Source organism: Ovis canadensis, chromosome 26 (genome assembly GCF_042477335.2).
Source record: "Ovis canadensis isolate MfBH-ARS-UI-01 breed Bighorn chromosome 26, ARS-UI_OviCan_v2, whole genome shotgun sequence".
NCBI classification, from domain to species: Eukaryota; Metazoa; Chordata; class Mammalia; order Artiodactyla; family Bovidae; genus Ovis; species Ovis canadensis.
Genome location: NC_091270.1, coordinates 20,910,979 through 20,935,325, shown reverse-complemented (window position 1 = coordinate 20,935,325; position 24,347 = coordinate 20,910,979).

Here is a 24,347-nt window from a genome sequence, read left to right as displayed (position 1 = left end):
AGCACTTGAGATTTTAAGATTTCATCTTTTTATATGTGCACCAAAGAACATTGCCATCCTTACTGTACACTGCTGGCTTTGGTACTAATTTACCAGTCATTTCTGATTATGTGGATTGCATTCGTGATGCAGTTAAGTGCAATTTATTTCTAGTAAACCACTCATTAACATTAGCAAGACCAGCATTTACAACTTAATTACCTTTACTGGAGGCATAAACCCCAGCTCCTTTTGGGGTTTCATTATTTTAAACCTACTAGAGAAAATAAAATATATGTGTTTGGTATGGTGTCAGATACCCTTTAACTAAATATATTTGGCAAATCACAATTGAAATACCAAAATCTTTACCTAGCTCTCACTCATAATAATATAGCAGTGATATTTTATGAGGCAATAATGCGTCTCCCCAGTGAATTAACTGAGAGGTTGATGGCTGGTTTCACCAGCAGGATGCCACATTATTGTCCCATAAAACAGTTCAACAGGACTGTTATTGGCACTATGAAGTGTCCTTGGAATCCATTTTAACTTGAGTGTTTAAAAGCAAGTTACAAGTAGAAATGATTACATACCTGAAAAGGAAACGTGCAGACACATTACATCCACACTGTGTCCTGAAATGGAATGGATGTTCTTACAATCTGAATGAGTATTTGCAATTTTAAGCTTTCCAGATTTCCTAAGTTTGCAACAATGCTAAGCACAGTCTCAGTAGATAAGATTCTACCAATAAATTTCAGCACCTTGACCTCCCTTTCATGCACCTTTTTTTTTTAGCATGCACATGTATGCACACATATACATACATCATAGTTTACTTCAGTTTTCTGTCCCTAACGTGATAGTTTCCTTGAAAATGGAACGTAGCTGAGCACAATGCCTCTTCCCTCTACAATTCAACATCTTAGACTCTTCGTTCTCTGTTTCCTCTCATTTTCCCTCACTTGCATACCCCTTCTCTCCAAAGTGGAATGAATCTGCCCAGTACGAGTTGAACGCTTCCCTGGGGCAATCATTGTTTCAGGTACTTTAACTGAGTTTCCTTACGTCAACATGAAAAAAAAAAAGAGAAAACCTCACAACCCACAAGTTGAGAGTTATGTTTTATCTGGTGGGATGTTTTAGGATTTCAAGCCTGGGAGACAGTATCTCAAGAGATCCTGAGAGAACTGTTCCATCGAAGCAGGGGAGGAGTCAAGTTATATAGAAATTGGCAGCAAGGGACAGGTAGTCTGAACTTCAAAAGATTATTGTTAATTAAGGAAAACCAGATATCTCAAGTTAAGGGATATAGCACTTTTCTATGTAAGGAAAGATGCAAGAGTCTGGGATCCCTGAAATCATTGTTTCCATATGCACCTCACCTATCTGAACTCCTTACTGCCAAATTGAGACTTAAACTTAAGAAAGTAGAAAATACCACTAGACTGTTCAGGTACGATCTAAATCAAATCCCTTAGGATGATACAGTAGAAGGGACAGATAGATTCAAGGGACTAGATCTGATAGAGTGCCTGAAGAACTATCGACGGACATTCGTCCGTAGTTCGTGACATTGTACAAAAGGTGGTGATTAAAACCATCCCCAAGAAAAAGAAATGCAAAAAGGCAAAATGGTTGTGTGATGAAGCCTTGCAGACAGCTGAGAAAAGAACTGAAAGGCAAGGGAGAAAAGGAAAGATATACTCTCTGAATGCAGAGTTCCAAAGAATAGCAAGGATAGATAAGAAATCCATCCTAGGTGATAAGTTCAAAGAAACAGAGAAAAACAATAGAATGGGAAAGACTAGAGCTCTCTTCAAGAAAGTTAGGGATACCAAGGGAACACTTCATGCAAAGATGGGCTCAATAAAGGACAGAAAAGGTATGGACCTAACAGAAGCAGAAGATATTAAGAAGAGGTGGCAAGAACACACAGAAGAACTGTACAAAAAAGATCTTCATGACCCAGAAAACCAGGATGGTGTGATCACTTACCTAAAGCCAGACGTTCTGGAGTATGAGGTCAAGTGGGCCTTAGGAAGCATCAGTATGGACAAAGCTAGGGGAGGTGATGGAATTCCAGCTGAGATACTTCAAATCCTTAAAGATGATTCTGTGAAAGTGCTGCACTCAATATGCCAGCAAATTTGGAAACCTCAGCAGTGGCCACAGGACTGGAAAAGGTCAGTTTTCATTCCAGTCCCAAAGAAAGGCAATGCCAAAGAATGCTCAAACTACAGCACAATTGTAGTCATCTCACACACAAGTAAAGTAATGCTCAAAATTCTCCAAGCTAGGCTTCAACAGTACATGAACCAAGAACTTCCAGATGTTCAAGTTGGATTTAGAAAAGGCAGAGGAACCAGGGATCAAATCACCAATATCCACTGGATCGTAGAAAAAGCAAGAGAATTCCAGAAAAACATCTGCTTTTGCTTCATTGACTATACTAAACTCTTTGACTGTGTGAAAGCTAAAGTTGCTCAGTCGTGTCCAACTCTCTGGGACCCTGTGAACTCTACAGTCCATGGAATTCTCCAGGGCAGCATACTGGAGTTGGTTGCCTTTCCCTTCTCCAAGGGATCTTTTCAACTCAGGGATCAAACCCAGGTCTCTTGCATTGTAGATGGATTCTTTACCAGCTGAGCCACCAGGGAAGCCCAAGAATACAGGAGTGGGTAGCCTATCCCTTCTCCAGAAGATCTTCCCAACCAAGGAATTGAACCGAGATCTCCTGCATTGCAGGGGGATTCTTTACCAGCTGAGCTACTAAGGAAATCTGTGTGGATCACAACGAACTGTGGAAGATTCTTCAGTTGATGGGAATACCAGACCACCTAACCTGCATCCTGAGAAACCTGTATGCAGGTCAAGGAGCACCACTTAGAACCATACATGGAACAACAGACTTGATCAAACTCGGGAATGGAGTGTCAAGGTTGTATATCGTCACTCTGCTTATTGTTGACTGAAAAAGATGCACAGCTTGAGAGTTGTGAGTTAAATTTTATTTGGGGCAAAATGAGGATTGCAGCCCAGGAGGCAACATCTCAGATAGCTTGGGGACACTGCTCCCAAGCGGCAGTGGGGGAAGGTCAATATATAAGGTTTTGGTGAAGGGGGAGTTCAATATCATTAAGCACTCATTTTACAAAAGATTATTTTTAGTTAGTCATGAGGATCTGATGTCACTATGAAGGGGTTTAGTGCTTTTCTAGATATGAAGAGATGCAAGGATTGAGATCATAAAATCTGTCCCTAAAAGCATCCAACTATCTAAAGACCTCTCCCACCAGATTCCCTGGAGTATAGAGTGCCTCACTCCACCCTGAACTCCCTCAGGGGGTGTTGAAAGTCATCAGCTATAGCAGCATGAGGTTCAAACTCCATAGTGGTGGGTGACAAAGGCCTTTGTTGTTCACTCATTGGCAATGCTCTTGGTAAGTGCCAATTTGTAGTTAACATTATTTACCTTATATGCAGAGTACATCATGCAAAATGCCAGGCTGAATGAAGCACAAGCTAGAATCAAGATTGCAGGAAGAAATATCAATAACCTCAGAAATGCAGATGACACCACCCTATGGCAGAAAGAGAAGAGGGACTAAAGAGTCTTTTGATGACGTGAAAGAGGAGAGTGAAAAATCTGGCTTCAAACTCAACATTCAAAAAGCAAACATCATGGCATCCGGTCCCATCACCTCATGGCAAAGAGATGGGGAAACAGTGGAAACAGTGACAGACTTTATTTTGGGGGGCTCCAAAATCACTACAGATGGTGATTGCAGTCATGAAATTAAAAGACACTTGCTCTTTGGAAGAAAAAGCTATGACCAACCTAGACAGCATATGAAAAAGCAGAGACATTACTTTGCCAACAAATGTCTGTATAGTCAAAGCTATGGTTTTTCCACTAGTCACGTATGGATCTGAGAAGAATTGATGCTTTTGAACTGTGGTGTTGGAAAAGACTCTTGAGGGTCCCTTGGACTGCAAGGAGATCAAATCAGTTAATCCTAAAGGAAAGAGGTCTTGAATATTCACTGGAAGGACTGATGCTGAAGCTAAAGCTCCAATATTTTGGCCATCAGATGTGAAGAGCTGATTCATTAGAAAAGACATTGATGGTGGGAAAGATTGAAGGCAGGAGGAGAAAGGGACAACACAGGTTGAGAAGGTTGGATGGCATCTCCAACTCAATGGACATGAGTTTAACAAGTTCTGGGAGTTGGTGATGGACAGGGAAGCCTGACATGCTGCGGTCCATAGGCTCACAAAGTGTCAGACACACCTGAGGGACTGAACTGAACTGAACTGAACTGAACTCACCTATCTGGGCCCACTCTCCTGTTTTCACATTCTGAGCTTCCCTTCTCAGGCCTCACCATAGGGAGTGGCTGCAGCCCGATGGCTGTTAGGTACCAGGTATTCTTCTCCTTCCTGAATTCCATTAGGGCTCTTGGGCTCACCCCAGAGGGCTGTGATCGCTAATGACTGTCTCATCTCTGTTTACTGATTTAGCAGAAAGTTCTCCATTTCACACGTAGTACTTATTGTGCCCTCTGAGAGAGGCACTGTGATTACCTTCATCTCTGAGAAAGCAGAAATGGGGAGTAAAGGGTAAAATGACCTGTTGAGACACCACTTCTAGCAGACGTCACAGGCAGTTTGAGTCCAGTCAACAGCTGGGATTTGTCAGTTCAGTTACCAGATTAACTCATGTGTAAGATGTGTCTTTTTCCTTTTCATCAGTTTCTCTGAATTGTGTAAGGCATCTTACTAACTTCTCAGCTAGGCAGCAGTAGACTCCAGAGCTTGCATAGTAAGTGTGGTGTGTCTCCTGGTTGCTTCAGCTTTGTTTCCCCAGAATTGAGTCCAGTGCCTGTCAACTGCTACCTGAACTCCAAACCGAGGTAATGGTTGCTGAGAGAGATGCTGTAATACTGATGGGCTTAGTCATCATCTGGAGCTTTTGGAGCCAGGGGTGGTGTTGTTGGAAAGCCTAAGTGTCCAGAAAAAAAGAGTCTTTGGATGCAAAATCTCCAAGGCCCCTTCTTCCAGCTTCTGAACCAAAGGAAAGAAGCCTTAGACTTGTGGAAATGCCTGTCTATATGTGAGATTAAGCTGTCCTAAGACCTTCTGTCATCATAACTCTCATTCCTAGATTAGAGGTTTGCAGTTGCAACTTCTCTTTGTCAAATCTTTTCTGGATCTCCCTTCATTTGTATTTCAACTTACATTTTTTTTCACTGTTTTACTCCTTTGACTCTTTAATATTAATACTATATGAGGATCTTGAAAAATAATGATTATTGCTTAGCTTTTATCAAGCTCATGTTATAAAGGCACTTAACTAAATAAGAACTTTATGTGCATTATCATTTTTGAAACTGAAGTATAGTTGATTTGGGCTTCCTAGGTGCCATTAATGGTAAACAACCCACCCGTCACATTCTTTGGCATTGTCCTTCTTTGGAGTTGGAATGAAAACTGATCTTTTCCAGTCCTGTGACCGCTGCTGAGGTTTCCAAATATGCTGACATATTGAGTGCAGTACTTTAACAGCATCACCTTTTAGAATTTTAAATAGCTCAGCTGAAATTCCATCACTTCCACTAGCTTTGTTCATAGCAATGCTTCCTAAGGCCCACTTGACTTCACACTCTGGGGTATCTGGCTCTAGGTGAGTGACCACAACATCATGGGTCATGAAGAAATTTTTTGTATAGTTCTTATGTATATTTTTGCCACCTCTTCTTAATCTCTTCAGTTTCTATTAGGTCCTTACTGTTTCTGTGATTTATGGTGCCCATCCTTACAGGAAATTCTCCCTTGATATGTCCAGTTTTCTTGAAGAGATCTCTAGTCTTTGCAATTCTTTTGTTTTCCTCTAGTTCTCTGCACTGTTCACTTAAGAAGATCTTCTTTTATCTCCTTGCTATTTTCTGTAACTCTGCACTCAGTTAGGTATATCTTTCCCTTTCTCCTCTGCCTTTCACTTCTCTTCTTTCCTCAGCTATTTGTAAAGCCTCCTAAGAAAACCATTTACTTTCTTGCATTTCATTTTCTTTGGGATGGTTTTGGTCACCACCTCCTATGCAGTGTTATGAACCTCTGCCCATAGTTCTTCAGGCACCCTGTCTACCAGTCTAATCCCTTGAACCTATTCATCACCTCCACTGTCTAATCATAAGGGATTTGATTTAGGTCATACTTGATCGTCCTAGTGGTTTGCCCTACTTTCTTTAATTTAAGCCTGAATTTGGCAATAAGGAGTTCATGATCTGAGCCACAGTCAGACCCTAGTCTTGTTTTTGCTAACTGTATAGAGCTTTTCCATCTTTGGCTGCAAAGAATATAATCAATCTGATTTCGTTGTTGATCATCTGGTAGTGTCCATGTGTAGAGACATCTCTTGTATTTTTGGGAAAGGGTGTTTGCTATGACTAGTGTGTCCTCTTGACAAAGTTCTGTTAGTTTTTGCCCTGCTTCATTTTGTACTCCAAGGCCAAAATTGCCTGTTACTCCAGGTACCTCTTGACTTCCTACTTTTGCATTTTAATCTCCTATGATGAAAAGGCCATCTTTTTTGGTGTTCGTTCTAGAGGGTCTTGTAGGTCTTCATAGAACTGGTCAATTTCAGCTTCTCTGACATCAGTGGTTGGAGAATAGGCTTGGATTACTGAGATCATTCTGCTGTTTTTGAAACTGCACCCAAGTGCTGCGTTTTGGACTCCTTTTGTTGATTATGAGGGCTACTCCATTTCTTCTAAGGGATTCTTGGCCACAGTAATAGATACAGCGGTCTTCTGAATTAAATTCGCCCATTCCCTGCAGGCTCAGATGGTAAAAAATCTGTCTGCAATGCAAGATACCCAGGTTCTATCTTTGGGTCCGGAAGATCTCCTGGAGAAGAAAATGGCAACCCACTCCAGTATGCTTGTCTGGGAAATCCCATGGACAAAGGAGTCTGGTGGACTACAGTCCATGGGGTCGCAAAGAGCTGAACACAATTGAGCAACTAATACTTTCATTCCCATCCATTTTAGTTCACTGATTCCTAAGATGTCAGTGTTCACTCTTGCCATCTCCTATTTGACCACTTCCCACTTACCTTGATTCATGGACCTAGTATTCCAGGTTCCTATGCAATATTGTTCTTTACAGCATTGGACTTGACTTTCACCACTAGAAACATCCACAAGTGAGCATCTTTTCCACTTTGGCCTGGTGGAAACGGGCCAAAGCCCATCCATTCTTTCTGCGGCTGTTAGTAGCCGTCCCCTGCTCTTTCACGGTAGTGCAGTGGACACCTTCTGACCTGGGGGCTCATCTTCCAGTGTCATATCTTTTTGTTTTCTCATACTGTTCATGGGGCTCTTGCACATGAATGCCGGAGTGGTTTGCTACCCGCAGTGGACCACATTTTCTCAGAAATCTTCACTATGACCCGTCTTTCTTGGCTGGACCTACACAGCATGGCTCATAGTTTCATTGACTTCCACAAGCCCTTTTGCCACGACAAGGCTGTGATCCATGAAGGGGGTGTGTGTGTGTGTGTGTGTGTGTGTGTGTATACTGTAACATATGCTTACAGGTTATTAGAAAATATTGAGTATAGTTCCCTGTGCTATACAGTAGATCCTTATTGGTTGTTTATTTCATATAAATATATAACATATACTGTGTACATGTGAATCCTGAACTCCAAGTTTATCCCTCCCCTTTCCCCTTTGGTAAGCATAAATTGTTTACTCTGTCTGGTCTCTTTCTGTTCTGTGTATCATTTTAGCCATACCCATTCAATTTCTGTAAATTATCTGTTTATATAATGATTCCCAGTCAGCAAGTTTGGATAATGAGGCTCACATCAGGAATAGAGGGCCCCCCTTTTTTTATCAGTATGTCCCTATTTCAGAATGAAGATGTGTCTTTAAGAACCTCACCTCTGGGTAAATGGGACAAGATTAGCTTCAGTTCAGTTCAGTCGCTCAGCCATGTCCGACTCTTTGCGACCCCATGAATCACAGCACACCAGGCCTCCCAATCTATCACCAACACCCGGAGTTCACTCAAATTCACATCCATCGAGTCGGTGATGCCATCCAGCCATCTCATCCTCTGTCGTCCCCTTTTCCTCCTGGCCCCAATCCCTCCTAGCATCAGAGTCTTTTCCAGTGAGTCATCTCTTCACACGAGGTGGCCAAAGTACTGGAGTTTCAGCTTCAGCATCATTTCTTCCAAAGAACACCCAGAACTGATCTCCTTTAGGGTGGACTGGTTGGGTCTCCTTGCAGTCCATGGGACTTTCAAGAGCCTTCTCCAACACCACAGTTCAAAATCATCAATACTTCAGCGCTCAGCTTTCTTCACAGTCCAACTCTCACATCCATACATGACCACTGGAAGAACCATAGCCTTGACTCGAAGGACCTTTGTTGGCAAAGGTTGTTTGCTTTTGAATATACTATCTAGGTTGGTCATAACTTTCCTTCCAAGGAGTAAGCATCTTTTAATTTCATGGCTGCAGTCACCATCTGCAGTGATTTTGGAGCCCCCCCAAAATAAATTCTGACAGTGTTTCCACTGTTTCCCCATCTATTTCCCATGAAGTGATGGGACCAGATGCCATGATCTTCGTTTTCTGAATGTTGAGCTTTAAGCCAACTTTTTCACCCTCCTCTTTCACTTTCATCAAGAGGCTTTTTAGTTCCTCTTCTCTTTCTACCATAAAAGCTAGATCCTCTTAAATGCATTATATGCTCTCCCTTGCAACCTCTTTCATAGCTCCATAGATCAGAATGTTTAAACCTTCTCCCTGGAGGTGAGTCTGCTTCCATTTCAAGTGCCTCTAAAAGTTCCACCCTCCCCTTGAGGTTGCCTACTGCACAGTGTAAATAAAGGGTCATCTTGTTTTCATAGTAGAGCTAACGCATTTGTGTAAATCCTTCAGGGTGAGATTTCAGACTCAAATACTGACCATGCAGCCCATTTGCTTTATGAGCCATTGAATAGTTAGAAACCCTCCAAATGAAGAGGAAACAAAAAGGTTGCATTTAGGGAAAAATCAGTAAATGGGGTCCTCTGTAGTATGTTTATGGCAGAAATATTCCATGTCACTGTAGTGATGGGATAGTAGGAAGGACACACTGGCCAAGAAATCCCATATTTGGACCAAGGTAAATGAAAGGATTACCATTAGAAACGGCAAAGGATTGCGTGTGTGAAGCTTCTAAATATGCTCCAGGTGTCACTCTGCAAATGTGAGTGATTTACGACCAGGGCGCCTGGCTCCGTGGATTGCTGTAGCTGTGCCAGCCCCTCGCAGCAGGGCAGTGTCCTAGTGCTCCTCCGAGGTTTCTCTCTCAATGCCAGCACACTAGCTGTCAGCTGATGGTCAGCACATGTCTTCTAAAATAGTGCATCTCATTGGGATAGTTAAATGTGATTAAGCAATTTGGAAAACCCCGATTGATCAATATATAAACATTATCACACGCTGAATTTTCTAACATCTTACAGGTTTAAACATTTCCCTTAAAATAGTATTTTTTAAATATCCCCAGAACTTCTCTTTCTGTTCTAACCATAAGACTGCATTGAAATAAATTCAAGTTAATGAATTTAATTTCTTGTGAAATTACTTTACTTTTTACCCAGGCATGGTTCTAAGCACTTTACATTTGATCTCTATAGCCAACTTCTGTGATAAGTGATATTTTATACCCATTTTTCAGTCAATAAAGTCCAGTTGCTCCAAGTGGATCAGCTAGTGAGGGCATGGGCTGAGGTTCATTCCCAGGCATTATAATTTTGACTGAATTAGAGGGCTCTGGGAGGTGATGAAAAGGCTTTGTTTCCTAATTCAGGAGATGTTATTAAACACAGGCAAGAAGTCCAGTGAGGCTACACCATCAGACAAACTACTGAGGATACATCATGGTGTCTCCAGCTCAGTGCAAGCCTTGGGAGTGAAGCCTTTCAGACTCCCTTGAAAAAAATGGGAGTGTAATTTTCATTCCTAAAAAAATAATGTTTGGAGATCCTCCATATCCATATCAGCAGTGTATTAATTAGAGATTGTACTTAGTTACAGAAAAATAGAATTGTTCACACTTAACAAAACAGTAGCAAAGTTTTGCTTGTGAAGCCTGATCACATGTCTGGGGGGATGCGGTCTAGATCTGAGCCAGTGGCTCTGTGGTGCCACCAAAGTCCTCAAACACTTGCCTGAGTTCCTTTTCTCGTGCTCTGTGGTCTTCAGTGGGTTCCTTTGGTCTCCATGGTTACCTTTAGGCTTTTCTGCCTCCACCTCCCTATGGGTACCTCAAGCAAGAGAGGGATGCTATGCTCTGTGGGCAAAGGGCCAACCACTGTATCAGGAAAGCAGCCCTTCCCCTGAAACACGCATCGGGCTTCTGCTTGTGTGTCATTTGCTGGAATCCTGTCCTGTGGGCATGTCCAGCTGATGATAGCCATGAAATAGGGGTTTTCAATGGTGCATGTTCCTATCCTTCTCCCAAAAATGGATCTTAGAAAGGTATCATAGGTTTGGGTCCCCAGAAGAAACATTTAGAGTTTCTTGTGAAAGTGAATTACTAGAATTCCCAGGAAAAACAAATAGGGGCATGAAGAAGTGGGCCAGGAAGTATGACAACCCAGCAAGGATTCAGTATTACACTCAGTCCTAAGAGAAGATGTATGGATATGAGAATTGGACCATAAAGAAGGCTGAGCACAAAAGAATTGATGCCTTCTAACTGTGCTGTTGGAGAAGACTCTTGAAAGTCCCTTGGACAGCCAAATCAAACCAGTCAATCCTAAAGGAAATCAACTCTGAACATTCACTGGAAGGACTGATGCTGAAACTGAAACTCCAATACTGTGGTCACCTGATGGGAAGTTGTTGGGAAAGGCTACAAGGGGATGGAGGTTCCCAGGCATCTCCAAACCTCCTCATGTACATGAGGAGGGCTTCAGCAGTCTGACTTCAGGGGCTGGGCTGAACTACCAGCTGGAATCAATGAGGGGATCAGGACAGAGCGCTGATTGTCCACTTCCTGAGGCTTCCACCCATGCCCTGAGGGACTTGGACCACCTCCTCAATACCAGTAGGTCCCATGACATCTTTATTATTCCACTTCTTGCTTTTATTGCTTTAATTTACACGCATATCTTACCTCTCCAATTAGAGCCGGCTCTCCCTTGATGGCAGGTGATTGTATATAAATTTCAGTGTGTTCTAAGACCTTATACATGGTGTTATTGTTCAGTGGTTAAGTCATGTCTAACTCTTAGCAATCCCATGGGCTGCAGCACACCAGGCTCCTCTGTCCTTCACTATCTCCTGGAGTTTGCTTAGATCCATGTCCATTGAATCAGTGATGTCATCCAACCATCTGATCCTGTGCCACCTCCTTCTCCTTTTGCTTGAATCTTTCCCAACAGCAGGATCTTTTCCAGTGAGTTGGCTCTTTGAGTCAGGTGGCCAAAGTATTGGAGCTTCAGCTTTAGCAGTGAATATTCAGGGTTGATTTCCTTTAGGATTAACTGGCTTTATCTGTGTACCTTAGTATAATTCTTGTCTTAGTTGCTCAGATATTTGAATAGATTGAGCAATAAATCCATCGATCTAGATGGGTGCATGCATGCCTTGTCTAGTTGCTACATAACTTTTTTTTTTGTTTAAATTGAAGTTCAGTTGATTTACAGTGTTGCATTAGTTTCAAGTGTACAGCACAGTGATCATATATATATATATATATATATATATATATATATATTTCTTTTTCAGATTCTTTTCCCTTATAAGTTATTGCAAAATACTGAGTATAGTTCCCTGTGCTATACTGTAGAGCCTGTAGTAGTATGTATATGTTAATCCAAACTTTCTTTTTTTTTTCCAGCCTAATCTCTTTGTTTTTTTTTTTTTTAGTTTTTTATTTTTTAAATTTTAAAGTCTTTAATTCTTACATGCGTTACTTACCCTCTCCTTCCCCTTTGGTAACCATAAGTTTGTTTTCTATGTATGTGGGTCTATTTCTGTTTTGAAAATAAGAAATAATGCCATTTGCAGCAACCTGGATAGACCTAGAGACGGTCATACTAAGTGAAGTGTCAGACAGAGAAAGACAAATATTATATGATATTGTTTATATGTGGAATCTAAACAAAAAAAAGATACAAGTGAGCTTCATGGTATTTATACATTTTTGTGGGTTTTTTGATCTTGAAATATTTCTAGTTGTTTTAGAGTTGAGAAGTCTCTACTCTCACTTCTAGTATGATTACATGATGGCTTACCTGACCATATTCTCTCACTGACAAATGAATTTCTTTGGTTAATGTCATTTAAATTACAGTCCCTTCATGGTGCCATACTAGAGCCATCCTGGCTTTTCTCTTATCTGCATACGGAGTGAAGCCAACTGTGCCTTTATTGTCATTTCCTTCTCCCTGACCCCTTTCCTTCGTCTTGATTTTTCCAACTAAAATTTCTAAGTTGTTGGCAACATAAATTGGCATTTCCAAATTATGTTTCAGCCATTCAGGGTCTAATGTGTGGCCACGGCACAGTTTAGCTTGATTTTCTGACACTTTCGCCTTCATATTAAAGATGAAGAAAGTCCAGTGTTACCACAGGCTTTCCCAGTCATCTAAATTAATCTCATGTATCAAAGAAGAAATTGGCACCTGGAAGTAGCTTAACCAAAGTCACAAAACCAGGCAATAATCTAGATTCTAGGTGCTATGCCCCATACACAGTAGCATGTGGTATAATTTGATAATTCAGTCACTATCTTCTCCAAAATGTCTGCAAAATACTTGATTTGGACAATCTTTTCTCATCTGAAATGGAAACTCTTGGATAGATCGTTTACATTGATTTTTGCCTAAAACCAGTCTCACTGCCCTAATGTTTTTATTTTGCAATTCTTTTCAGGCATTGTCTCATTCCTTCATAGGTCATAGACTAGGCTGCACTGGGTAGAACTTCTTTCTGTGATGAAATTTTGATTACAATCACAGGGAAAGTGATAAGATAATGTATAAATTTAAGGGAGTTTATGTGCCTCCTCATCTCTTCTCTTCTTATCTCTCCATCAGAACAGACCTACTCTGCCGGCCACCAGGCATTTATATCTCTTGCTGGTGGTGGTGGATTAGTCGCTCAGTCATGTCTGACTCTTTGTGACCCCAGTGGACTGTTAGCCCCCCAGGCTCCTCTGTCCATGGGCTTCTCCAGGCAAGAATATTGGAATGGGTTGCCGTGCCCTAGTCCAGGACATCTTCCTGACCCAGGGATCAAACCTGGGTCTTCTGCATCACAAGGCAGATTCTTTACTATCTGAGCCATCAGGGAAGTCTTTATAGCTCTTAGAAAACACGAGTTTCTGAATTCAGCCTCTGGTGCTTTTCCTCTATGAGTCTTACGATAGTCTTATTTCTGAAGACTTGGACTGAGTCGGTACTGCCATGTAGACATTTATTAGCAGTAATTGAGAGATTTGAAAATCAAGTGTAGTAATCTAGGCTTGGCACAGTAGGGGTGAATGAACTGACATCTCTAGTCCAAGGGTGAGTGCTGCAAATTTCAATAAACACATCATTTCTTGTTTCTTGATAATTTACTGTCTCCACAGTTTTTGGATTATCAAGGATATCATTAAAGCTGCAAAGAAGTTTTAAACCTTTCAAAACCCTAAGTTTTAATGATTCCTTTGGCTATAGAATGATGCCTATGATATAGTGAGTAGAACTCTTTCTGGTATCATAAAGATTTGGTTGAAAAGCATGCTCCATCATTTTCCAGTTTTGTGACTTAATGTGTGTGTGTGTGTGTTGTTTTCCTAAGTCTCAATTTTTCTAGCTTTTAAATTTGAAAAAAAAAAAAGATTTTTATTATGTTTCAAAGGAAGATTTCTAATGAAAAACATGTAAAAATATGTAAAACAAATTGTACAGTTCCTTACTAAATATTACCTTTCTTCTAAAATGATTTCCCTTCTTTATATTATTAGTTTAATTTCCTTGATTTAGAGAGTTTGCTGTTATAAGCTTTCAGTGCTGGGTCTGTAAAATAAGACAGTCACCTTTCCACTTTTCTCACATTTTTGTCTATATTTAGACCACTTTGCCATAAGTACATTTCTTTTCTTTTCTTTTTCTTTTTTCTTTTTTTACTGGAGGAAAATTGCTTTGCAATGTTGTGTTGGTCTGAAATGGATAGCTGGTGAGAAGTTGCTATATAACACAGGGAGCCCAGCTTGGTACTCTGTGCTGACCTAGAAGGGTGGGATGGGGCAGGGAGGGAGGCTCAAGAGGAAAGGAAATGAAAGTGTTGATCGCTCAGTGGTGGCTGACTCTGTGTGACCCCATGGACTATAGCCTGCCAGGCTCCTCTGTCCATGGTGATTCTCCAGGCTACAATACTGGACTGAGTAACCATGCCCTCCTCCAGGGGATCTTCCCGACCCAGGAATTAAACCTGGGTCTCCTGAATTGCAGGCAGATTCTTTACTGTTTGAGCCACCAGGGAAGTCCCCCAAGAGGGAAGGGATATATATATAATAATTATGGCTGATTTGTGTTGTTGTACAGCATATCTTTAATCCCTCACTCAAATCAACAGCTCTCTATTTTTTGAAATTGTCTTTTGTGAATCTAATTACAATAAGAAGTAGTAATGAAACAGGTCATTTGAACTGTTTGAACAATTTCCCAAATGCTTCTTCTGGATGAACTAGCCCCAGAAGGACCCTCTCAACTTCCAAAGATAGTGCTGCTGTCTCAAGGAACCGAACAGCAGGCCTCTCATGGGTAACAGCTGTTCCTGGGAGACACGCTTCCAGGAGAACTCAAGTCTCTGTGAGACACCCTGAGCCAGGTTTAGGGCCAGCAATAGAAGCCTGGACTGTCTTCTGTTGCTCCCTCTATAAAGCTATGTGATCTGGCCTCTCACAAAGAGAATTCTAGAGCAGGTTTGATGAGATAGTGAGAAGGCAGGTTTTCTTAAAACCTGCTTTAAAGGACTCTGTGTGCAGAGTCGCTTTAGTTGAATGCTGTCGCTTCAGTTGTTTCCGACTCTGCGACCCCGTGGACTGCAGCCCGCCAGGCTTTTCTGTCCATGGGACTCTCCAGGCAAGAATACTGGAGTGGGTTGCCATGCCCTCCTCCAGGGAATCTTTCCGACCCAGGGGTCAAACCTGCATCTCTTACGTATCTATCACTGGTAGGCGGGCTCCTTACTACTGGGAAGCCCTATACAGGGCTCTATGCATTAACATTTGGGACTAGGATAAAACTAGTTTTTATTTTAAATGCATTAAACTCTAAACTATTTCTAGGTTCAGATAATGATAACATTCATACCAGTCTTCTCTTTTCAAGAGTCAGATTCTTTGTTATTTCATTATAGACCAGAATACAAACTGTCAAAACACGTGAGGCTTGGTCAACTTTAGTTTTAAGACTAGGCCCATAGGTTTTTCACATAAAAACAAACAGGCTTAATTCTAAAATTATATGTCAGTGTTTAATAGCCAATTTATTTTGGCTGCCTCTGAGTGGGGTTGAAAATTGTGCAGAGCTATCTCTTTGAGGATAAATAATATAAAGATAAGTCTAAGAAAATGAAAACTTCTGCTAAGGTCCCTTAGGCAACTCACAGATTCTGCATGTGGTTTGGGGAGCTTGAAAGAAAGCAAATGGTAAATATATTAAAAAGAAAATTAACTTTATTAGTTCAATTAATAAATGCTTTCAACCAGAGGAGTTGAAACAAAATTTGTTTTCTAGTTAACCTCAACTTGACAGAAAATTAGTTTCACTATATCTCATCCTTTATTCCAATTCTGATAAATAGAAATTGTACATTAATGTATGAGTGTGTGCATATATTGTGTATGTTGTGTGCATGTGTATGTTGTGTGTATGTGTATGTGAAGATACGTTTTTTGCTTTTACTAAAGGTGATTTTACCCAAGATGGAAATTAATGTTTTCAAAATTATGAGATTGTGGTTCTTATAAAAAAAATTATCTGTGTGGTTTTGAAGTTCAAATGGATGATTATTAATCTTTAGTTTTGACTCTAAATGCCAGGATGATTTGCATAGAAAGCCATTTGATTAGTTGATATTTAAAATTGAAATATAACCCAAGTTGAGTGGTTTTCTGAAAGTTTATTCATACTTAAGAGACTTTTTCCAGGGTTTGATCCTGAGAGTTTCTGTATAATTCTGATATTATTAATTGTCTAGTATGTTTGTTTGAGAATTTTATAGATGTGCTTTTAATAACTTAGGTCAGCCATATGACAATCCAGAAATACTCCCTGTCCCCCAAATTATGAAACCTGAGGCCAATTTTGTCTTATTCACAACATTGTCTCGGGTATATGAACATGACGTATTAAATATTCAGCAAATGGATTTCCTGAACATAGAAATGCAATTAAGGGTAGAGCCAAGGTCATCTAGATTAAAATATGATTAACTGACATGAGAACAATACCTTTATTAGTTCAGAAAGAAATCTATAAATGTCCCAGTTGTATGAATGGAAAAAAATATTGTGACATCCCAAAGAAAGCAAAATTATATTTTCTTCTAGTCACGTTTCAGTTAATTGAATACAGAATAGATCATTGTTCAGTCAGTATCTCCTCTTCGATTCAGAAATGTCTGTATGTTCTTACTGTGTGATGCCAGTTTCACAGTTCCCACTCCAAGCCAAGTGGGGAAAGGACACAGCGTATCTGGGATTTCCGCCGTCGGTGTTGGGGGGCGAGGCTCAGGAGAGCTGAAGACCCACCAGGGCCGTGTTGACTGTGCACAGGAGCTTAGTCCTCACCCAGGAAGGGTGAACGGGGTGTCTGGTACTCAGTATTATCTGCATATCCGTGTCGGTATAACCTGAGAATGGAAGAGCTCTCTACGGAGGCTGAAGCAGGAGATAGAAGAGGGCAGATGCTGGAACAGATACGGAAGACACCATTGCTAAAGGGCGGAGCAGAGGAAGAGAACCAGGGGCGGCAATGGAGACAGCTTTTCCAGCAGGGAAGGCCATGCTGGTGCTGAGTCTTGGCCAGGGTGACCTCTGTGGGTCAGCCTGGGAGGGAGCCAGACAAGACAGAGGGCCACCAGCTGAACTAGAATATCAGACAAAGCAGAAAAACCGTCTTGGTGCTTTTTACTAAGACAACTAAGAAAGACTTGTGATATTTAGTTCATCATCTATAACTTCACTAAAGCTATTTTTAAAAAATGATTTATTAATCAACTTTTATACCACTAAAGTAATAAATGCTTATTGTTAAGAATGAAATATATTAAAAAGTAGAAACATTTTAAAAAGAAAAAGGAATTTCTAACTCCTTATAATCTAATTGAAATGGAGTAATTGAGTTTGGTGAACTTCTTTCCATTGTATTTTAATATAGCTTGCTTGAGTTTGTTTTGGGTGATATGGTTGATGACAAAGGCTAGGTTCGTTTCTTTTTTATTTGGTAAGAATGTCACCATCTTTTCCATATGTTTCACAGGCACATTTTTAGTACAAGTGTTGAATGGGACAAATAAACACAAGTTTTGAGGAAAATAAAAAAGAATCTGGGGTTCTACTTTAATGGAATGTCCTATGGAAAAAATGCTAAAATAGAGTATACTGTGTCTAAAATGATTATCTAGCTCCTAACTCTTAACTTCCCTGAAGTTTGGAGGCATCTTTATGAGTAACTTTGCTCTGATGAGCTGGAAAACTTCCCGGGGGAGGTACTTGATCTGGTCTTCAAATCCCTTTGTTCTCTGAGCTGCTTTCTTCTGGAGTAGAATAGAGTCTCCTCAGTTCAGTTCAGTCTCTCAGTCATGTCTGACTCTTTGGCAACCCCATGGACTGCAGCATGACAGGCCTCCCTGTCCATCACCAACTCCTGGGGTTTACACAAACTCATGTCCATTGAGTCGGTGATGCCATCTGACCATCTCATCCTCTGTCGTCCCCTTCTCCTGTCTTCAATCTTTCCCAGCATCAGGGTCTTTTCAAATGAGTCAGCTCATTGGTGCTTTTGAACTGTGGTGTTGGAGAAGACTCTTGAGAGTCCCTTGGACTACAAGGAGATCCAACCAGTCCATCCTAAAGGAGATCAGTCCTGAGTGTTCATTGGAAAGACTGATGTTGAAGCTGAAACTCCAATCCTTTGGCCACCTGATGTGAAGAGCTGACTCATTTGAAAAGAGTCTCCTACTGACCAAGTTTTCTTATCTCTGAACTCTCCCTGAAGTCTTTTCTTCCAAATAATGGAAACAATCCCTGGACAGGGTGCTTTCCCAGTTGCAGATGACAGGATATATACCTATAGCATGTTAGACTTGAAGCCCTGTCTCGTCGGGACATGTGTTCCACTTAGAGTCTGGTTGTCTACATGGGAAGTACAGATATGCATGAAAAAGGTCACGGGAGGGAGAGAGGGTGGGGGTGGATGTTTCACTTCTGCATTCCTTTTTCTTTCTCCAAAGGTTAGACTGTCCATTTTTTACAGCTGACTATTGTTTTCAATGTCTAAACATTTCCCATTAAAAAAAATAAAAACAAAAAGATTGTTTAGCAGTTATAGAACAGCCATCTTCAAGCACATAAGCAGAGCTGTCTCCTCTGAATCATGCCTTGATGCGTGCACTCCGATTTCTCGTCAGTCCCCTGAGCATTCTGCTTCCTGTTCTGAGCAGCACAGTTGCTCCTGGCCACAACAAACTCTCCCTGCCTTGAGTTCACTCCCACTGCCTCTAGCCCGTTTCCAGATAAATTTTTGGTCACTTGGACTGTGATGGAACACTACCGACTCAGTTCCCAGCCTCTATTTTTTTTTAAAAAAAACCTGTTATCACCACCCCTGCTTCTTTAATCATTCAAAGCATTAGGTAGATGTGTCAGATTTGTTTTCTATATACATATGAACAACAAAAGATCCCCTGGAGGAGGAAATGGCAACCCACTCCAGTATTCTTGCCTGGAGAATCCCATGGACAGAGGATCCTGGCAGGCCACAGTCCATAGGGTCACAAAGAGTTGAACACAACTGAGCAGCCAACACTATATGTAAACAAACAAATAAAGCCTTCATGTTATACTCAGGAACTTCCAAGTTCCTCACAAATTCCTTTCAGGTCCTCCTATAAGGCTGGTTCTACATCTTTCTATTTCATCCAGGGATGGTCTCACTTTCTTATCTGCCTTTTATTCATTCACATCCTCTGTTAATCTATTCTTTCAAATCCAAATAACCAGATCTCATCTGTTTGTCCAGGTGTAGCCCTAATACCTACTATTCTACAACCCTTCCCTATTAGTCCTTTCCTGGAAAGTGTCTTTCAGTCTCTGGTGTTTTGTAAGTCTATGCTCTTCATTGGTTATGACCTGACATGCTCTTTTGAATTACAGTTGTTGGTAGGCATCTCATAAATTTTCAAGATGCCTAGTGCTTTAACTAGAGAAATGTAATTTTGTTTGGATCAAAATCCAAATTAAGACATGAATGTGGAATTATTAGCTGTCATTTTTCTTTGAACACTGTGCTAATTTTAGAGATAATGCTTACTTTCCTTTTGATCATATATTTATGTTTCTCCTTTCTTAAATTGTCTGTATTTCATTATATTCAAAGATAACAAAATAGCTCATATTTTTATACAGTGAACTCAAAAATTAAACTTTTCATTTGAAAATGTCCTGTTTTACCAAAAGGCTCTTTCATCAATTAACTCCCAAGTATTTATGTCATAAGTATTTTTTTCTTCCTTCATATCTTACTTCAGGTGCATTTATATCTGAATCTTGGTATACTTATTGGATTATAAGGAGATCTTAGTACTCTCCATGGTTTATTATGAGCTTCTAATTAGTAATGAGTGGTGTGGGCACATTCTGTTGAGTGAAATTTGCCTGAGTGTTAACAGTGCACAATGGCATTCTATAGAACACACAGAGGCTGTGAGTCTTTGGGGGTACATAATGATTTAGAAGAACTACTTACTATAATTCCCAGAGCTATTACACCCAAGCTACAGAAAACGGTGGAGAGCTGGTATTTGTCTGCAAGACCTTGACATAATGAGCCTCTGCTTAAAGCTTCAGGTGAAAAATATGGGACAGAAAGAGTCTGCATATGGCTGTCTGTGTAATTTAATACACTTACTTGAACAAATAGTAAAATTAGCATTTATGAAAGTTGACGTTAGTTATGGGATTCTTAACAAATGTACAAATATAATAACATTTCACATGGTAGTAAAGGATGTTTTATTTTAATATATTTTGAAAGTGCTTCTTGGGTATATATGTTGAAAAAAGGCTATAAATGCAATTAAATAATATGCCATTAGCTAAACTAGCTACTTAGAATTACAGTCATTTCTCCCTGAAGAAAAATGTGTCAGAATTTTATTTTCACTACAAATGAATACAATAAAGTGAGCATTAAATCAATATATATTCTTTGTAAACAAAAGTATTATTTTTAGTCCATCTTATATGTGAGTGTTAAAGTGAATATTAAATCAATATATATTCTTTGTAAACAGAAGTATTAAGATTATTTTTTGTCTATCTTATATGTGAGTGTTTAAAGATAGTAACAGGTAAAAGTTAAATCCAAACATATTTTTAAATAGGGGACTTTTGATAATGAAATTAAATTATCTGTACAGAAAAAAAAAATAATCTATGCAGTTCATTAAATTTTCTCAACTTGTCATGAAATTAGAGATCTATTTTGTTAAAAGAAAGAAAATAGAGACTATTTTAAGAATTACTGGGCTTCGCTTGTGGTTCAGCTTGTAACGAATCTGCCTGCAATGCAGGAGACCTGGGTTCGATCCCTGGGTTGGGAAGATCCCCTGGAGAAGGGAAAGGCTACCCACTCCAGTATTCTGTCCTGGAGAATTCCATGGGCTGTATAGTCCATGGGGTAGCAAAGAGTTGGACACGACTGAGCGACTTTCACTTCACTAAGTGTTACTATCTAAAATCTTAACCTCTGAATCTCTACTTTGGAATTATGTTGGTAATACTAATCCAATCTGCCTGGTAGCCACAATTAATGTGATGTTATATGAAATGATATGAAATGAATGATGGTTTTCTGTGTGTTACTTCCATGAATTGAAATAGGCTCTGATGTTCTCATCACATGAAAATAAGTGAATTAGAAAGAGCTCTTTATTAAAAAAGAAATAGGTTATGTAAGTGATGTGTTTTCCTTTTCTTGACTGTCTGAAACACCCATCACTCAGCCTCTCTCACCAGACTGTGTGATCCTTGAGGCACAGGTCCTACAGCACCTGTCCTTCTGCCACTAGTGTGTGAGGGGTTCGAGGATTTGCGGGCCAATCAGGGAAGACAGTGAGCCCACCAGGGGGGCAGTAGCACACGGGAGCTTCGTTGAATGCTTCTTTGCTTTACAGGAGAGGGGTGTCCCTCACTGCATGAGACTGTCCAGAGGCGTCCAGAGGGGAGGAGGGCTTGGGAACTCCTGAAGAAGAGGGGCTGGGCAGGGCCTTAGGTGCCCAGGTGATGTCACCCAGCATCATGGTGAACCCTCTGGTCAGAGCTCTGAATGACAGCAGTGCTTTTCTTATCTATGTCTAGCAGATGCTGGCACAGTTTTTCAAAGTATGCAAAAAATTTAAGCTTGGTGCAAGCAGGTTTTTGAGCTAAGGTATCTTATCCTGGTGTGAAGAAATACGTAACCTAGGGGCCAATACACAGATACCATCTTCATCTCATTTATACAACACAGTGCCTGGCACAATGCATGGAAAATGGAAGGACCAGATAGATATCTGATGAAAATATGCAAATCCTTTTGTACCATGAAATAATTGTGTGAGCCTCTAATCACAATCCAGTTTTATTTAATTTATGGAAGATAAACTGTTTCAAATTTATAGCCTCTATTCTCAGTGAATTTATGGTCAAGTTAGAGGAAAATGGCTAATATACCTGTACTTTATATAAAGCATGCATGCATGCGTGGTAAGTTGCTTCAGCCGTGTCCAACTCTTTGAGACCTTATGGACTGCAGCCCACCAGGCTCCTCTGTCTGTGGGGATTCTCCAGGCAAGAATACTGCAGGGGGTTGCCATGCCCTCCTCCAGGGGATCTTCCTGACCCAGACCTGAGTCTCTTGTGTCTCCTGGATTGGCAGGCGGGTTCTTTACCACTAGCGCCACCTGGGAAGCCTGAACTATCTTGGTGCCATCTCTGAATATTGATTAGATTTTCTTCTTCCTATGTTGTTTAATTTTGTTTATATTCTTCACATTGCGAATGATACAATAAAAGATTTTTGATGATGTCATGTGTTTCTTAAGAGTACTGGTATTTTATTTTCACTTTCAGATAACGAATCTAGAGCTGCGGTCGCAGAGTCGGACACGACTGAAATGACTTAGCAGCAGAGCTATACAATTGCATTGCCAAGTATTGTTTGTTCTGAGCAAAGCAGGTTGCATTATTACACCCAATTAACAAGTCTCTAGAAATTATTACAGGAGCAAAATAATTTGCCTAAGTCACAAACTTAGCACAAACAGAGTTGGGATATGAACCCAAATATAATCTTCAGTTATTCTCTATAACTGAGTCCTACAGGAAGGGGCAATTAATCACCAGGAACAGAAAAGTACAAAAGTCAGCTAATAAAAATGGAGCTATGCTCTGTGTAGTCTCTTCCTAATAATCAAAAATGATGGCTGTGTTTATTTATGTGTGCATACGTGCATTATTGTATGCTCCCAACCTGAGGGAGGATTTGAGCCCCATGTCTCTCATGAAAAATATTTTGGGTGAATTTCTGCACTGTGCTTGTCATGAATTTCCATTGTCACTGAGAAAAGGAGGTAATTGGATGAGATAAGAACTTTTCCCAGATTGTTGGTTTCAAGACTCCAAGAAACCAAAAACAACTTTGATAATTGAAAAAAGGAGCCTCCATAGATTGGAGTACAGATCCTTTTGCATTACACCCCCCTCAAAAAAAAAAAAAAAACTCTATTAACACATTCAATTCCCATTTACAGAGTTTGAATGTTAAGAAGTCATGCCTCTTACTACACAGTTAAATTCAGGCACGTATGGAAGGGGAAAGTGGATGCGACATTTTTCAGTAGTTATTTTGTGCAAAGCACAGTGATAGGCAGTTCACATATTATGGTTTTATTCATAATCTGTAAACCTCTCGAGGTGTCTATTAATGTTATTTTCACTTTGCAGATCAGAGACCTGAAAATCAGAAAACTGTCTAATATCAGACTGCTAGAGATGAATATTATGACATTTCATAAACGTTTCTGTGATAAATTGGTCATTATTTATAAAAACTAGGAAAATATTTTAATCACATCTTTGAAATGTATAATTCTCAATGTTATATACCTTGGTGAGAAAACGATCTGTCTCAGACTTATGAACAGAGGAGTAGATCATCGAATCTGTATTTAAATTTGATTCAGATGGAAAACAGCCCAGAATATCCGTGCCTGTTCATCCTTTGGGTTCGGCTGAGTTCAGCAAACGTATTGAGTATCTAGCGTGTACAAATCATTCATTTGTTATTCTATTAGCAAAACAGTGTGTACCTACAGAATTCCATAGTGGAGATGCATTCACGAATGATACTTTTAATATCTAACACTGACAAGTGACTAATATATGTAAAAAGTAATACGTATTAAAATGATCTGCAAATAAGCATGAAGAAGAAAATAGCACAACAGGAAAAAAAGGTGAGAAAAGGATGTCCACAAGTAATTTACCCAAATAGAGAAAAGCATAGTAATGAAACTCAAAATTATTTGTTATGAGGTTAGAGCAAAATTCCCTGGTGGTTCAGACAGTAAAAGCATCTGCCTACAATGCGGGAGACCCAGGTTCAATCCCTGGGTTGGGAAGATCTCCTGGAGAAGGAAATAGCAACCCCCTCCAGTACTCTTGCCTGGAAAATCCCATGGACCGAGGAGCCTGGTAGGCTACAATCCATGGGGTTGCAAAGAGTCAGACAGGACTGGGTAACTTCACTTTCACTTTCTAGAGCAAAATTAAACAGAAGTACTCTTGCTCTCTATCCACTGACCTGGCGGAAACCGCAAAGCTGGATCACGTCGAGTGTTGGAGAGGATTTGGTAACGCTGACCTGTCTGCCTGACTGCCTCTGGATAGCTTCCCCCCACACATAAACTATGTCCAGATGTCCCCACTGCCAAACAATGGATGATGTAAGTAAAACATGCTCAGAAGAGTTGCTTTAGAATTTATGCGCATCATCCTTTGATTGGAATTTGAGGCATGTGGATGTAACTCTGTCCA